Here is a 17,966-nt window from a genome sequence, read left to right on the forward strand (position 1 = left end):
CCGAACTTCTCGAACCCGAACATCCAGGTGTTCGCTCAACTCTAGTCTCTAGCTTTCAAATTTTGGGGGGCACACTGGGGGCCAGGACAAAAGTAGGGGGGGGGGCAGCTATAACAACGATACATTTACACAAGTACGCTTAGAAATGCTGCGATACCTTTACCTAATACCTAAAACCGCAACAGGGAAGAAAAGTCCTGCTGTCTGTGGTTTAAAAAAAAATCACTCAGATTTCAACATGTCCTAGCTGCCTGTGGATGACACTTTTATAGGGAGGGGGATCTGTGGATGACACTTTTATAGGGAGGGGGATCTGTGGATGACACTGCTATAGGGGGGATCTGTGGATGCCAGCATACCGTATATAGCATCTTATGCTATATGTGTCATCCACAGATTCACCCCATGACAGTGTCATCCCCATTTCCCCCTCCCCGCCTCTCACAGGAGTGTACATTTGACATTTCTAAACTGTGGCGGATCCAGAGCCTGGTCTCGGGAGGGGCACTTCCAGATTATTTTCTGTCTGCCGCCACAGAACAAGGGTGCTTATAGAACAGACTACACAGTGTAGAGGTATACTGTATATTGTGTGGCACAGTGTAGAGGTATACTTTATATTGTGTGGCACAGTGTAGAGGTATACTGTACATTGTGTGGCACAGTGTAGGCTATATGTGTATAACATAAACATATTTCACATGAAAACTTACAATTACTTGGCTTGGCCCTTGGGGACCTCGGACACCACTTCAACACTTTGTCCGGGGGCTCGGCGGAGCTGATGTTGTGTTTTATCCTAATGATAAAGATTTCATAATAAGGATTTGGAGAAGGGGCAGAGGAATAGCAGAGCAGGGAGAGGCTGGTGCTGCTACTAGGGGGTCATACCATGGGGAAGTAATAAAGCCCACCATAATGCCCCCCCAGTAGAAATAATTATCCTTATAATGTGACAATGCAAAAAATACCCCCTTGTAATGCCCCCAGTTGAGCTAATGTCCCCATAGTGCCCCCATAATGTGCCAATATAAAATACCCCCTATACAGTGCCCCCAGTAAACGCCCCCATAGTGCTCCTCTCCCCCCTTTCTCCTAGTGCCCCCCATAATGTACCAGTATAAAATGCCCCATATATCGTGCCCCAGTAGATGCCCTCAGTGTCCCCCATAAATTGAAAGTATAAAATACCCCTTCTTAGTGCCCCCCGTAGATGACTCCATAGTACTCCTCTCCCCCTTCCCCATAGTACCCACCATGTGTCCCAGTATAAAATGCTACTGTACAGAGCCCCCCATATAAAATACCCCTTCTTTGTGGCCTCAGTGGATGCCTCTATAGTGCCAACCAATAACGTGCCAGTAACAAGAGCCCCCCATCACGTGCTAGTAATAAGAGCCCAGCCCCATCACGTGCCAGTAATAAGAGCCTAGCCCCCCATCACGTGCCAGTAATAAGAGCCCAGTCCCCCATCACGTGCCAGTAATAAGAGCCCCCCCAATGTTCCAGTAACAAGAGCCCCCCATCATGTGCCAGTATTGTAATAAGCCCCCCAATGTGCCAGTAATAAGGCCCTCCGAATGTGCCAGTAATAAGCCCCCCCAATGTGCCAGTAATAAGCCCCCCAATGTGCCAGTAATAAGCCTCCCAATGTGCCAGTAATAAGCCCCCCCAATGTGTCAGTAATAAGACCCCCAATGTGCCAGTAATAAGCCCCCCAATGTGCCAGTAATAAGCCCCCCAATGTGCCAGTAATAAGCCCCCCAATGTGCCAGTAACAAGAGACCCCCTTATTGTGCCTGTAAAAATATTGTAAAAAAAACAAAACACTTATACTTACCTCCATGTCAGCGATGCGATGCAGGCCTCTTCCAGCCTGTATCCCAAGCTGTATGGCTCAGGCGGCACGATGACGTCCCTACGGAGCGCTCCAAGGTTGCCTTCATCGTGTCCCTGCTGTCTGAGGAGGCCCTGGCTTGGGCAAATCCTATTTGGGAACATGGAGGTCCAGAGACCACAAATCTGCACATTTTTATGACTGCCTTCCGGAAGGTCTTTGAGGAGCCCAGCCTCATGTCCTCCGCTGCATCAGCTCTGCTACGACATGGTTCCTTGTCTGTGGGTCAGTACGCCATCCAGTTCCGTACCCTGGCTGCAGAACTTGCATGGAACATTGCGGCTCAATTGACGGTGTTCTGGGAGGGCCTTTGTGACTGGATTAAGGATGAATTAGCTGGTCACGACCGTCAGAGTAGACGGACAGTCGTGACCGGATTAAGGATGAATTAGCTGGTCATGACCGTCCGTCTGCTCTGAATGACCTGATCACCTTGGCCACAAGGATAGATATGGTTTTCAAGGAAAGTTCTAAGGAGATTGCATGTACCAGAGGACCACCTTGTGTGGCTCCATTACCATGGGTCCGGCCCTTCCTCTAGTCTCCACCCCACCTGAAGAGCCCATGCAAATAGAGCACATTCGATTGTCTGACCGGGAGCATCTACGCCGCAGAGCTGACAGCTTGTGTTTGTATTGTGGAGGCAAGGATCACTTTGTGCGTAATTGTCCCCAGAAGCTGGGAGAATGGCAATGCCTAGGATCTATCGGAGAGGTGATTCTCGACAATGAGAGGTCTTCTCCTAAACTTTCTGTCTCGGTGACTCTCTCGCACAAGGGAGTCACATTGTCTGTGCCTGCAGTCCTGGACTCCGGGTCAGCCGGTAATTTCATTCAGCAAGCTCCTGGTCCATCGGTACTGACTTCCTACCATTCCGCTGGGAAGGCTGCTGTCGGAGGCTTCCGTTAATGGACTGCCACTTAGGCTGCAATTTGGGGCTATGTATTCTGAAATGATCTCCTTCTATGTGCTGCCAGCCTCCGTGAATCCGGTTATCCTTGGTCTCCCCTGGCTATGTCGGTACACTCCAGTTGTGAACTGGCACTCCGGTCGGATTCTGCGTTGGGGATCATCCTGTCATTCCTGCTGCCTGTTGAAGGACCGACCTGCTTCCTTGCCTATTGTGCCAGTGGACCTGCCGGGCTCTCAGCAGCGCCAAAGGTCTAAAAGTGGCAGTGACAGTTCTAATAAGAGCAAAGGCTCAGGTGACTTTCAAAGCCGAAGAAGAATTCTGAAAAGAAGAAAGCGAAAGATGATGATGTATTGCGGTGTGGTAAAGCATGCTCATCACAAAATAAAAAGTCCTCCAAGAAAACCACATCTGGAGTAAACGCTAGCACAAGCAGCACAACTCTTGCAGTTTCAAAGGGTTCTAAGAAAACTTCTAAATAATTGCCTCCACCTCCACTAGTCATATATGACTCCAAAGTAGAAATGGCTAACAAGATGAACATCAAGGCGGATGCTCTGTCTAGGTCAATTGACTTCTTTGACCAACAGGGGGAGTCCCAGTACATCATAGATCCTGCCCACTTGATCACTGTGGCTCCTGTCCTGGTAAAAGACATACCTTCCGGGAAGACATTTGTGCCATCTGCCAAGAAGAGGGAGCTTAAGGGCGGAGGGTATTGGAACAGCAGCTGCGGGGCGATGCTGTTCCCCCACTTACTGCTGCAGTGCTGGGCTCTGTCAGAGTTCTGCTTTTGCTTCTGAGGATTCCGCTCCACAGCTTCCACTCAGCTCTGGTCACAGACTGTGTTCGGCTGGTTTCCTGTTTCACTGCGCTAAGGGCAGAGAGCATCTCTACCTGGGCTGTGTGGGTTAGGTCAGAGGACCTCACTGACCAACCTAGGCTCTCCTGCAGGTACTAAAGTGGTTCAGCCCTTCTCCCAGATGTCTCAGTGTCAAGGTCCTTGTCTTTTGCTAAAGAGCCACTTGTGTACCCTGACTTGTACTTCGTTCCTGGACTCTGCTTATCATCTGATTCCTGCCTGCTTGCTTTGACTCTCCTGTTGCCGATCTGAATTGCCTGACCTATACCTGTGCCTATGTGGAAAGAGAGTAAGAGCGAGGGTTAATCAAATCTTAGGAAGAACTTGAGGTGCCAGTGGAATAGGAGTGTTTGTGGTCGGTTTACTGATCGTTTACCGGACTAGCAGATAGACAGACAAGGAGGATAGAATAGGTCACCTGTAGGTAGTGCAGAGGGAGAGGGTGCTATTGGGGTAAGCCACGCAGATATCAATCAGTGTGTAAAGTATGTGAAGTAGAAAGTATGGCCTGTAACAGATGAGTTCATTAGTATGAAATGGACCCAAAAGGTAAAGCCAATCTCTGTCTCCCAAATAGAAGCGCCAGATCCCTTAGGTAAATAGTTAAGGTATAATAGTGTCTATTCAAATGGGTGGGAAATTAGAAATAACCTTGAGTGATCCACCAAGGCTAATATTCACCTCTTTAGATAGTCTGAGTTATTATGAAATGGAATTTAAGATAGGCCACAGTAGAGAAAAAGAAACATGCTCAATTTTTAAGAATGAGAAGTGTTAAAACTATTAAAAGACATTGAGTATATATAAATATATATATGTGCTTTACTCACTTCACAGGGGGGTGGTTTCCTGGATAAACTCAAGACACTAGTGAAACCTCAAAACCCCCCTAGCCAGAACTGCATGTAGATTAGTAGATATTGATGGCAGCCACATCCACAGGGTCTTCAGATCAATTTATTTTTATTGGAAAATTCGGCTCAACGCGTTCCGGGGTATAGGCATACAAAGCCCTTCATCAGGAGAATCATACATAAACAAAGGACACACATACCTTGATTAAATAGTAGGGGACAGTCAGAAAGCCCACCAAAGAGGACGGGAAGCCGCTTGGGGCCGGGGCAGAGGTGCGCTGTGCCGTCTGCCTTGACCTATTGCCTATCTGACCACTTCTCTGCCGCATCCTTCAGTCTTACACCATTGCTCCTGGTAACGTCTCTGCTCGCCTGCCTACGCTAATACTTTAGGTACCTACTCAGGTATCACCTGGTCTGCCCAGGACAACCAGGTAGTTGCTTAGCCAGTCAGTGGCACAGTGCGTTCACACCCACTAATCCGTGACACATAGAGTTTGTTTGTAGTCTGTAACCGTGGAAATGCAGTCCAGCATAGTACCTGTAGATACAAATTAGCAGGAGATTTTTTATCTAAGACTTTGTGAAAAGTTACCTTATTATTTGAGATACATTGGATGTTGTATTGAGCAAATTCTTTGAAATTAGATTTGGATTCCATTTGACCAAATTAATTGGGCATCTTGATTCGAGTCCAAATAAATTTAAACCGAATGGAAAGTGCTCTAATTGCCCTTTAAAGTCATAAATTACATTTTGAGGTCTCCTAGGACTGTATGCCACTTATTTGAATCTCTTTAATTGCAAGACAGTACTAGCAATCTTAGAATCATAACGTGACAGTTACATATATGGTTATGGGTAAACATATAGCTTCTTGGGGTAACTAAAGCCTCTATAAAACAAACTGCACCATAGGATTTTGTATGTTTAGCTTTTTGGTGGCAAATGCTTGCTGGTGTGTGAAAACACACACCACCTGGGGTCAGTCGAGTATCGAAAAATTTGGTCTTGCATTTGACCCAAATTTTTGGAAAATTTGAGATCAAATATGATTATGAATAGTTTTGAATCAATTCACTCATATCTAACTGGGATAATAAAAATGGTGGATTGAGAAGGTGGACCTTCAAGATCAGATACCTTACTTCTGAACAACAGAGATAAGATTTTACTATACCAATGAAAAGCACACTCTATGTATCTACTCAATGCATGCTTTCCTGTGTCAGTGGCTTTAATAAAACAGATCAAACAAAAAGAGGTAGTAGGACAGCACCACTCACTTGAATGCGTTCAAGGGGCTTTGCGGCGGTGCTCGTGATGTCGGGTCCCGGCCTCACAGACCCCACAAATACCAGCAAAAATGAAGAAGATCACGGCACTCCAAAGGCTATTCAGTGTTTTTATTACACCACAAAATCAGCAGCAACGTTTCGACAACAGTCTTTTTCAAGCTACCAATGGTAGCTTGAAAAAGACTGTTGTCGAAACGTTGCTGCTGATTTTGTGGTGTATTAAAAACACTGAATAGCCTTTGGAGTGCCGTGATCTTCTTCATTTTTGCTTTAATAAAACAGAGAGATGTAGACAGCTTTCACAATGACTTATCCACAAGTCCCAAGGACAATTGCCTCTACACACACCAAAAGGTCTTTAGGCTAAGATAATAATTTATTGTTCACAAAAGTTTCGCATTTTGGTGGCAAATGTCTGCCGGTTTGTATACACACATACACCAGCTGGGGTCACATGATCTTGCTTCTTTATCTTTCCCGTCTTCTGATCTAAAAAATAGATGATGCCATTTTCAGAAATTTGCCTGAATTGAATCACCAAAAATTTTGTTTCAGAGTTGACCCAAATTTAGGAAAATTCTAGTCAAATTAAATTAGACTTTTAAAATCATTTCGCTGGTCTTTAGTTAGAACAATAAAAGTGGTGGTTGAGAAGGTGGACCTTCCCTTCGAGATCAGATACCTTGCTTCTGAGCTGCAGAGATAAGATTTTACCATACCAATGAAAAGCACGCTCTATATATCTACTCAATTTATGCTTTCCTGTGTCTTTGATAGCATAGAAATATAGAGGGCTTTCACAGCATGTACGAATAAATTATCCACAAGACCAAGGACAATTGCCTCTACACGCACCAAGAGGTCTTCAGGCTAAGATAACAATTGATATGACACTGTTACTTTAAGTTTTCATAATGGCTTCAGAATGATATAGAAGTGACAATTTAATGAAACATCAGTGGAAAGTGGTGATAAATGATGATATCTACAATGGGCACAACTATCTTACTGCATCCTCTCACAAAGGGTGTCAGTCTATTGAATAGCATGGGATGGATCGAGCACAGCTAAGCTCTTTTATCTCGTCAAATTAACACAATTTTATAGAAATCTACATTCTCCTATTGTAATAGCATTAAACTGTCAAATTCTCAACCAGAAATGTAAAACTGGCAGTTCTTCCTCCGGAGCTTCATCTCATATCAAAATAAAGGTTTATTAACATTACAAAGGGCATTACTGTCCTATAGTGTCCCTTTCATCATTATAAGCAGTTGCCTGGAGGCATCGCACTTAACCTTGGGAAAGGTGATTGGAACTCTGGGAAATAAGAAATCTTTGAGGCTAAAGCTTTTTTACTCCATCTTGATCTCTCTCAGTCTCTCGTACAATTTTTATTTTTTATTTTTTTAGTGTTTGTTCCCACATAAAGCAAAAAAGAAATCTCTGATTCCCCTTTTAGGCTTAGAACGTATTAACTCCTTTTTTTAAAAATAATTTTTTGCCATTTTTTTAAAATATTTTTTTCCTTTATGATATGTTTCCAGTAGGTGTCAGAATAGTTCTGTTTACCTATAAATTCATTTATGTTTTTCGCTGTACTTTTGCTGTTTTATGATAAAGTAACTATTTAAATGACTAAGAAATAGGGATCTATGTGTTGAACGATATGAGCTAAATCATTTTTATTACTGCTATTCTAGTCTTTTTAGAAGATCTGTTAAAGGATCATTTATTAGTGGAGTCTGCTCCTCTGATCTTGCAAATATTATTGGCCTTGACCAAAGGATTTAGACTTTTGGACATTTGACTTGCTATAGGACCTCTATGCCTATCTTTGTGACAGGTCCTTCTATAAGATAAGGGTGCATTGATTCTGCAGCTATAAGGGTCCAGAGGTAACATCTGACACCTAGTGCCGAGAAGCTCCTCTGCTATGTAAGTGTTATACCAGTACAGTACTATATTGGTATTATAAATGATACATAGTAGGTGTGGCACCATGTTGAACAATTTGCATTGGGACCCAGAAGCACATGATGTCTTTAGATGCTGCAGAAACATTGCACTCACACAAGTCAGAGCTTATTGGATATACACAGCCATTGCTATCAGTCTTCAAGTCCAATAATATCTATTCGTCTTTGGAAGTAAAGACTGGAAGGAAGCTGGGAAGTGTTGAAACGGTAGCAGTGGAAGATTGATGAGGAGTCACCGGGTTTTTATGTAATTCTGACAAGTGAGCAGCGAGTCCCACACAAAACATTATTGGGTAATGGGGATCGGCCCCTGAGGAAGTAGTTATATCCGCCAAAGTCATCTAAAACCAATCTGGTACAGATGAATAGGCTGGGGGCACCATGCATACCTCCTAGACCTGTCCATGCTTTTTTGGTTCAGAAAAAAAAGTAATTAGTAAGAAACATAGATGACAAGGAGATAGATGGATAGATAGATATATATGAGATAGATATATATGAGATAGATAGATAGAGAGATAGATATGAGATAGATAGATAGATATGAGATAGATAGATAGATATGAGATAGATAGATAGATATGAGATAGATAGATAGATAGATAGATAGATAGATAGATAGATATGAGATAAATAGATTGATAGATTAGAATTATAATAATTATTATAATAATAATAACAATAATAATTAGATAGATATGGGATAGATAATAATAATAATAATATTAATAATAATAAAAATAATAATAAATAGATGGATAGATAGATAATATATAGATAAAATCTAAGTAGATAGATGATAGATAGATAGATATAAAATAGATAGATGATAGATGGATAGATAGATAATAGATAGATAAAATCTAAGTAGATAGATGATAGATAGATAATAAGTAGATAGATAGATAGATAATAAGTAGATAGATAGATAGATAATAAGTAGATAGATAGATAGATAATAAGTAGATAGATAGATAGATAATAAGTAGATAGATAGATAGATAGGTGTAGCTATAAGGGAAGCAGCTGATTTGGGGCCCAAACTCCGCCCAGGATGAGGACTGGTCTGGTCTGATTGCTGTGGAGTCCAGTCATTTCTAATTACTCCATTAGATAGATAGATAATAGATAGATTAGATAGATATTAGATAGATAATAAATAGATAGAGAGATATTAGATAAATAGATAGATAATAGATAGATAGATAGATAGATAGATAGATGTGCAGCAGCCAAGAGGGGAGTGGTGGCTGCAGCAATGATAGTGGTTGGAGTACTCGCTGAGTTTCTGGTCCTCTCTAGACCCAGTGCACAGTGAATGCAGCGGCACACTCTTTCTTCTCCTCAGGGCACACCCTAGTGATGATCTCCTGCCTGGTGGTGGTTCTGGGTGAGATAGATCTGTCTGCTTGACTCACCACCACGTAATATTAGATGTAGATTGTTCTGCCGGTTCTACCTGTGATTTAAAATCTACGATGACTACCTATTTCTTATCGCAGCTCATTATGCGTTACTGATATCTGAGCTTGGCCCGGAGCCATGTGGCAGACTAACAAGACATGCCGTGGTTTTTGGCAGCCTCCATATAGGGCACAGCTGTCAGCATCTCTTATCCTCTATTTCTGCTGCTCAGTTGGTACTGGCAAGAGATCATAAGCTAAAAGTGAGAAGTATCTTCTTTACTCTTATATGTAATGTATCAACCCTAGCAGAAGACTTGGCTCCTAGACCTCTCCAAGTCCCACGGTGATACCTTCTTTTTATTAAAAAGATGAAAAATCAGACAGATGTTCCTATGATTTTTAAATAACTTGGATCACATAACCCCGGGAGGATTCACTACGACATCTTGATACCTTCCTCTGTGTTCTTTAGACAGTAATAGGATGATTCAGAGGAGATAGGTCTATCAATTGTATATCAGATTAGGAGAAAACACATGGCCCTTGTGTTACAAGCATATGATATTTAAAGGGATTTATGGCATTTTATAAATGTTGCTAAAATAATAGCACAATAGATGTACTGTATAAATATGGCCTTCCCGGTGCTCATATCTTTATATCAATAATGCTATATGCAGTCTATGAGGTTATCTTTAGGGCATACCCCTTGTATCCCAGTCAAGACTATAGAGAGCAAAACATGGTCCAATTGCACACCAATTTCTGTGCTTTTCCCTCAAAACTACCAGTAATCCCTAGCATCAAAGCCTTAAATGGGTTATCCAGGAAATTATAATGTTGACCTATCCTCAGGATAGTAATCAAACAACAAATGATTAGTGTTGAGCGAACTTGTGTTTTAAGTCCTGCATCCAAAGATCGGGTTCGGGTTATCGAAGAATCCTGTTATGGATTCCGCTACCACGGACCATAACGGAATTTGGAATCCATAACGGGATTCTTCGATAACCCGAACCCAAACTTTGGTCGCCAAACTTAAAACACAAGTTCGCTCAACACTACAAATGTTGGCAGCATCTCCAGATGTTTCTTTTTATTCTTCGTACTTGCAGGAATGTGAACAAACAGAGCAAAAATGTGTGTGCTTAAAAAGGACACATCGCTCTTTTCATCATTGATCAATCTGTGGATGTCCTCTTCAGTATATAGGTACACATTCATGTTAACAGTCTCTTTGGTCTTACCCTGTCCTGGGGATTCTTCGATTTCAGATGTGCAATAATATCCAATGCACGCTTTCTGGATCCAAACAGTAAAGAAAAGTAGTGAAGAGCAGCACCATTGGGCCTAATCCACCATTTTGGAATGCAACAGCCAAACACGACCGCATTATTGCACATCTGAATTGGAAGAATCCCCAGGACAGGGTAAGACCAAAGAGACTGTTAACATGAATGTGTACCTACAGTCAGGTCCATAAATATTAGGACATAGACACAATTCTAACATTTCTGGCTCTTTATACCACCACAATGGATTTGAAATGAAACAAACAAGATGTGCTTTACCTGCAGACTGTCAGCTTTAATTTGAGGGTATTTACATCCAAATCAGGTGAACAGTGTAGGAATTACAACAGTTTGTATATGTGCCTCCCACTTGTTAAGGAACCAAAAGTAATGGGACAATTGGCTTCTCAGCTGTTCCATGGCCCGGTGTGTGTTATTCCCTCGTTATCCCAATTACAATGAGCAGATAAAAGGTCCAGAGTTCATTTCAAGTGTGCCATTTGCATTTGGAATCTGTTGCTGTCAACTCTCAAGATGAGATCCAAAGAGCTGTCACTATTAGTGAAGCAAGCCATCATTAGGCTGAAAAAAAACAAAACAAACCCATCGGAGAGATAGCAAAAACATTAGGCGTGGCCAAAACAACAGTTTGGTACATTCTTAGAAAAAAGGAATGCATCGGTGAGCTCAGCAACACCAAAAGACCCGGAAGACAACTGTGGTGGATGACCGAAGAATTCTTTCCCTGGTGAAGAAAACACCCTTCACAACAGTTGGCCAGATCAAGAACACTCTCCAGGAGGTAGGTGTATGTGTGTCAAAGTCAACAATCAAGAGAAGACTTCAACAGAGTGAATACAAAGGGTTCACCACAAGATGTGAACCATTGGTGAGCCTCAAAAACAGGAAGGCCAGATTAGAGTTTGCCAAACGACATCTAAAAAAGCCTTCACAGTTCTGGAACAACATCCTATGGACAGATAAAACCAAGATCAACTTGTACCAGAGTGATGGGAAGAGAAGAGTATGGAGAAGGAAAGGAACTGCTCATGATCTTAAGCATACCACCTCATCAGTGAAGCATGGTGGTGGTAGTGTCATTGCGTGGGCATGTATGGCTGCCAATGGAACTGTGGGAGGCACATATGCACCTGATTTGGATGTAAATACCCTCAAATTAAAGCTGACAGTCTGCAGGTAAAGCACATCTTGTTCGTCTCATTTCAAATCCATTGTGGTGGTGTATAGAGCCAAAAATGTTAAAATTGTGTCGATGTCCCAATATTTATGGACCTGACTGTATATACTGAAGAGGACATCCACAGATTGATCAATGATGATAAGAGTCCATTTTAAGCACACACATTTTTGCTCTGTTTGTACACATTCCTGCAAATATGAAGAATAAAAATGGAACATCTGGAGATGCTACCATCATTTGTTGTTTGATTACTAATCTATGAACTACTGTGGATCTGAAGTCGTGGTTTGGTTGTTGCATTCTGGAAAGGTCGATTAGGCCCGTGGGGCTGCTCTTCACTACTTTTCTTTACTATGCTCAGGATAGGTCATCCTTATCACATCGCAGGGGTCCGAGTCCTGGCACCCTCATCCGTCAGCTGTTTCAGGAAGACCCTGCCCTCACCAGAGGTCTGGTATAAGTACTGTATAGCGGCTGTGCTTGGTATTGAAACCCATTCCTGTTGACTTCAATTGGGCTGAGCTGCAAAAAGGCCAGGTGACAGATGTACCACATGGATCACATGGCCTAGGAAGAGGCCATGGCACTCACGGAGTGGCATCAGCTGATCAGCGGGGGTCCGGGGAGTCGGACCCACACCAATCTGATATTGATTAACCACACTTTGGAGATATGCTTTACAGCAGCCACGTGGATCTTAAGAAAGTAGTCTCTGGAGGTGACCTCTAGAATGTTGTTAGGATGCTCTGTGACCTGTGTAGAGGTAATTGTGCAAGGAGGAACTGAGCTGTGACCAGCCCATATCATCAGTGATGGAGCCTATGTTATTTGCCTCCAGTTTAACAATAGTGGTGTTATCTTTCTTTGTAGCCCTGCCCTCTGATGATAATTAAATGTCTGCTGAGAAGTGATCTAGATATATCAGTCATTTTTTGGTGATTGTGAGACGTTGTGGACATTGCCTTTAACCACTGTCTTGCCCACTGAGAACACGGAGTATACAAACACATATGTAATCAATCCATGTCTCCTTCCTCGCCTTAAAAAAGGAAATCAGCAGGGTATACCCTCCAAAATGGACCAGGAACGGTGGATACAGTATACAGTATGAGTTTCTGTCTCTGCATCTCAAAGACTCACCATTGAACGTTTTAGGGTGTTAAAGTGAAAACTCTGCTTAGGCTGAGTTCACATCATGCAGGACTTTTTTGTTATGTGATTTTGATGGAAGCTGCAACAGAGGCCCTGAAAGGAGCTTCCACTGCAGGTGCAAATATGCTCTCACCTCCTTGTGAAAGAAGACATCATTGTATGCCCCGACTAAATGGTTTGGAAAATAAGAAAATTAGCAAAGTCAGCTATTTTTGGCCAGGAGCAGACACGTATGGACATTCTTCTAGATACTAGTGATGAGCGAAGTTTTAAAAAAATTGATTCGGCTGCTTCGCCGAAATTCAAGAAATTTGATTTGTCATGAAGTACTTCATCACGAATCACATTCCATCGTATGTGGGGGGCGCAAACACGGCGAACGGAGATGGTGCTGCCCCCAGCATTGAACACCTCAGATGCCGCGTTTAAAGAGGACCTTTCACCAGAATAAAACATCTAAACTAACTATACAGACATGTAGAGCGGCGCCCAGGGACCCCCCTGCACTTACTGTTATACCTGGGCGCCGCTCCGTTCTCCCATTATTGCCTCCGGTATCTTCATAGTTAGGCTCCACCCAGGGGAACCTGCCGGCGTATCATTCTCCCATGCTGTAGCGCTGGCCAATCACAGCACTCAGCTCATAGCCTGAGAGAGAAAAAAGCCTCTCAGGCTATGAGCTGAGCTTGTGATTGGCCAGCGCTGCAGCATGGGAGAATGAGATGCCGGCAGGTTCCCCTGGGTGGAGCCTAACATATGAAGATACCGGAGGCTATAACGGGAGAACAGAGCGGCGCCCAGGTATAACAGTAAGTGCAGGGAGATCCCTGGGCGCCGCTCTACATGTCTGTATAGTTAGTTTAGAAGTTTTATTCTGGTGAAAGGTCCTCTTTAAGGCTGATCATGGCCTCCCCCTTTTAGGGATTAATCAGGGGTTAAAAAAAGCACATACTCATCTCATCACTTTGATCGTGCAGAGGCCGTCGCAGCCATCTTGATTGAAGAAAACGCACCAAATCTCGCGCGTGCTTACTTGATGACGTCGCCACGTCATCATGCTGGGCAGAAGTGGTGATGTCATTACGTGAGATCTGGTGCGTTTTATTCAATGAAGATGTCTGCGATCAAATGGATGAGGTGAGTATGTTTTGTTTAATGTTTTTTTAGCGTGAGGAAATTCGAATCGAAGTCCACTTTGTTAACTTTTGATTCGCTCAACACTACTAAATACCATGTTACGTTACCTCATGTCTTCTCCACATGACGCCTATAGACAGATGTTCAGATAGAAGATGAATGAATAATATATGAGACTTTGGCCAGAAAAGGCCTCTCTTGGGCAACAAGTAGAGATATTAGACTAATACAACTTCTGCTGCAATGTGAACATGGAATTTGTCATTAGTGTAATTAATTAGCGCCCCATTAACACTACTAAACATATGCTACTGCATTAAAGTAAAATGATGAACTATATACACTGGTAATGTACATGAAGAACTCAACATATGTGTGTTATTTGAGCAAATTAATGTTCTGTAACAATCTAAGGAACCTGCTCCATAAGGATGAAATATCAGACCCCTATGACGATTGACAAGAATGATTTACACTTATTGACACAAAAAAAGTACTGCACCCAAATGGAAATCTCGGATTGCTTCAAAACTCGGCATGTACATACGTAAATGATTAGAGGTGTGGTCTGATTAGACACTGGGTCTTGCCACTAAAGCTTTCCCCGCTGTCCTATGAAAAGGGTCTCAGAGGCTACTTTTGATCAGTGTACCTCAGTGAGAGATGGCTGACTGCTAGTCTTGCCTCTATGATACACTCAAAGACGTTTTCCCCAGTTGACAGACTAAGGCCTCTTTCACACGGGCGTCATATTTTTGGCCCGGATAAGAGGCGTGTGCGTTGCGGGAAAAATGCGCGATTTTTCTGCGCGAGTGCAAAACATTGTCATGCGTTGCACTCGCGTGAGAAAAATCGCGCATGTTTGGTACCCAAACCCGAACTTCTTCACAGAAGTTCGGGCTTGGGATTGATGTTCTGAAGATTTTATTATTTTCCCTTATAACATGGTTATAAGGGAAAATAATAGCATTCTGAATACAGAATGCATAGTAAAACAGCGCTAGAGGGGTTAAAAAAATAATAAAAAAAATTTAACTCACCTTAGTCCACTTGATCGCGAAGCCGGCATCATCTTGTGTCTCCTCTGCGCTGAACAGGACCTGGGGACTGGGGTGAGCATTAAATAGAGGTTAAGGACTTTTGATGACGTCACTCCGGTCATCACATGGTACGTCACATGATCTTTTATCATGGTGATTCACCATGGTAAAAGACCATGTGATAACCGGAGTGACGTCATCAAAGGTCCTTAACCTCTATTTAATGCTCACCCCAGGTCCTGTTTAGCGCAGAGGAGACACAAGGAGATGCCGGCTTCGCGATCAAGTGGACTAAGGTGAGTTAAATTTTTTTATATTTTTTTTTAACCCCTCTAGCGCTGTTTTACTATGCATTCTGTATTCAGAATGCTATTATTTTCCCTTATAACCATGTTATAAGGGAAAATAATAATGATCGGGTCTCCAGCCCGATCGTCTCCTAGCAACCGTGCGTGAAAATCGCACCGCATCCGTACTTGCTTGCGGATGCCATCCGATTTTCACGCTTCCCATTCACTTCGCGTGAAAATCGGACAATATAGAGCATGCTGCGATTTTCACTCAACGCACAAGTGATGCGTGAAAATCACCGCTCATGTGCACAGCCCCATAGAAATTAATTGGGTCAGGATTCACCGCACGCATCGCACCCGCACGGAAAACTCGCCCGTGTGAAAGGGGCCTAAGAGAAACAAGAAAGTCATTGCAGTGTCTAGGCTTTCTGACCTAGCTGTTAGGAGTTGTTTGGAGCAATAGTACATGACATGACGGCACACGCACTTGAAGAACAGACTTCGGACGTCCCGAACAGACCACTTGTAGAGAGGATCATGTGACCCCCTGATAAGCATCAGCAGCATCCACAATTTTGTTGTCCAACATCCAAACACAAGTGACACCTTCAATACACATCCCTATCTCTGAACCATTTCCAAGCATAAGATAATTTGGTGTCATGGTCCCCATTATGTGTCCTGCCATTGACAGCCAGCCACCATCACCTTTGTTTGCAGTGATACTGTGAATGAGAAACACAGACTGCTACAAACTGAAACGGTATCATCTTTATTGACAAATCCAGGTTCTGTTTGGGATCTCACGATGGTCCAGTTCAAGTATTGAGGACATAGGGTGAGCCCTTCAGTCCTGCCTTTTCTAGGGGGGACTCCCCTGCATAACGGAAACAGGACGGATCCGTTTTGCAGCCCATAGACTTCTATTAGGACGGAATGAATAACGGAATGGCTCTAAAGGCATTCCGTTATGCATTCAGTGATAGAATTGCGTTATGGTCCGTGGTAACGGAATCCATAACACAATTCACCTTTTACCGACAAACGAAGTGTGAACGAATTTCATAAGTGAAAATTCCCTCATCTCTAATTGTAATCACTGACATATGTCATCAATACATTCACACAGCTCCTTGGTGCATTGTTTTATAATTTTTTGTCTATGACTGTATATTATATGTATTGTAGCTCAATGCATAGAGATAATCACATGCTGTGTTTTTATGAAGGCATCAGATCTGACAGAGCATATATGGCTGAGACTTTATTGAGATATCTGAAGTAGACACCGTGGGAGCTTCTGTGACAAGCACTATAGGGGCATGTGAAACTGTAAGCCTGTGGGAATTTGAAGAAAGGCACTCTGAGGGCATCTAAAGCAAATACTATAGGGAATTTGTAGCAGGGATTATGGGAAATTTAATCAAAGTCTCAAGGGTATCTGAACTGAGTGCAAATAGGGGATCAAATGCAGGCACTGTTCAGGAGTTTTTACTATGAGGAGTAGTGTGAATATGAACTTTTATTCTGCCAGCTTCTGCTTCAGTAAGTGCACTGGAGGCAGAGTTGTACTGTGAAGTGCTTTCTGCAGTGACCTGCTTTACAGCCCCTCCCCTCTGCTCTGAGTGACAGCTGTAATGTTCACCTGGTTGGATGCTACAGTTGTGACACAAGCAAGGTTGGGGGGGTCTGTGAGACAGTTCAATGCAAAAGAAAAGTTCACAGTGAAGCATTACCTCTGTGGCACCTGCAGGAGCAGAAGCTGGCAGAAACTTCATATTCACACTACTCCTGATAAAAGCTCCACAAAAGCTATGTTTGTACTGCTCTCCCCAGACCCTACTTAGCATTTAGGTTGGTCAAAACAGACTCCTTTTCAAAGGAACACAATCCTGACGTATTTTTTCCTTAAAGGGGTTGTCCGGGCTTTTACTATTGATGACCTGTCCTCAGGATAGGTCATCAATATCAGGTCGATGGGGGTCTGATACCCGGCACCCCCACTGATCAGCTGTATGAGGAGACGGCACATGTGCACAGCGCGCGCCTTCTCCTTTTACTGCTGATCGGCGGGGGTGCCAGGTGTCGGACCCCCGACGATCTCATATTGATGACTTATCCAGGGGGTTAGTTTATTAATAGTAAAAGCCCGGACAACCCCTTGAAGGAGCACACATTGGTGGCTATACCATATGTTCAATTGGTTTCTTTAGGCCTATTACACTGCCTGATTTTTAGGCCAGTTATCATGAAGTGTTCCTAGGAATGCACATTCCAGATAATCGGCCCATGTAATTGTGCCAGCACATCAGCCAATAAACAAGTAAATGCTTGCTTGTTGACTGATTGCATCTTCCAATGCCTGATTACCGGCAGCCCATCACCCTGTGCAATTAGGTACTGCTGATAATCAATACAACTGAATAGATGAGGAATGTTTGTGGTGGCGAGATGTAGACAGCCACTGGCAAAGCTAAAATATGCCTAAATTAGGCATTTTTCAGGTGCAGGTAGCGGCGCAACAGTTAGCTATCTACGATTTTGCCACGCTCACACCAGGTCTAAAATTGTGGACGTTGCGTGGGCGGGGAAGGGTCGGGAGGTTTGTCCTATTTACCATTTTCTATACCTGTTTTAGGAGTAGA

Source organism: Bufo gargarizans, chromosome 10 (assembly GCF_014858855.1).
Source record: "Bufo gargarizans isolate SCDJY-AF-19 chromosome 10, ASM1485885v1, whole genome shotgun sequence".
NCBI classification, from domain to species: Eukaryota; Metazoa; Chordata; class Amphibia; order Anura; family Bufonidae; genus Bufo; species Bufo gargarizans.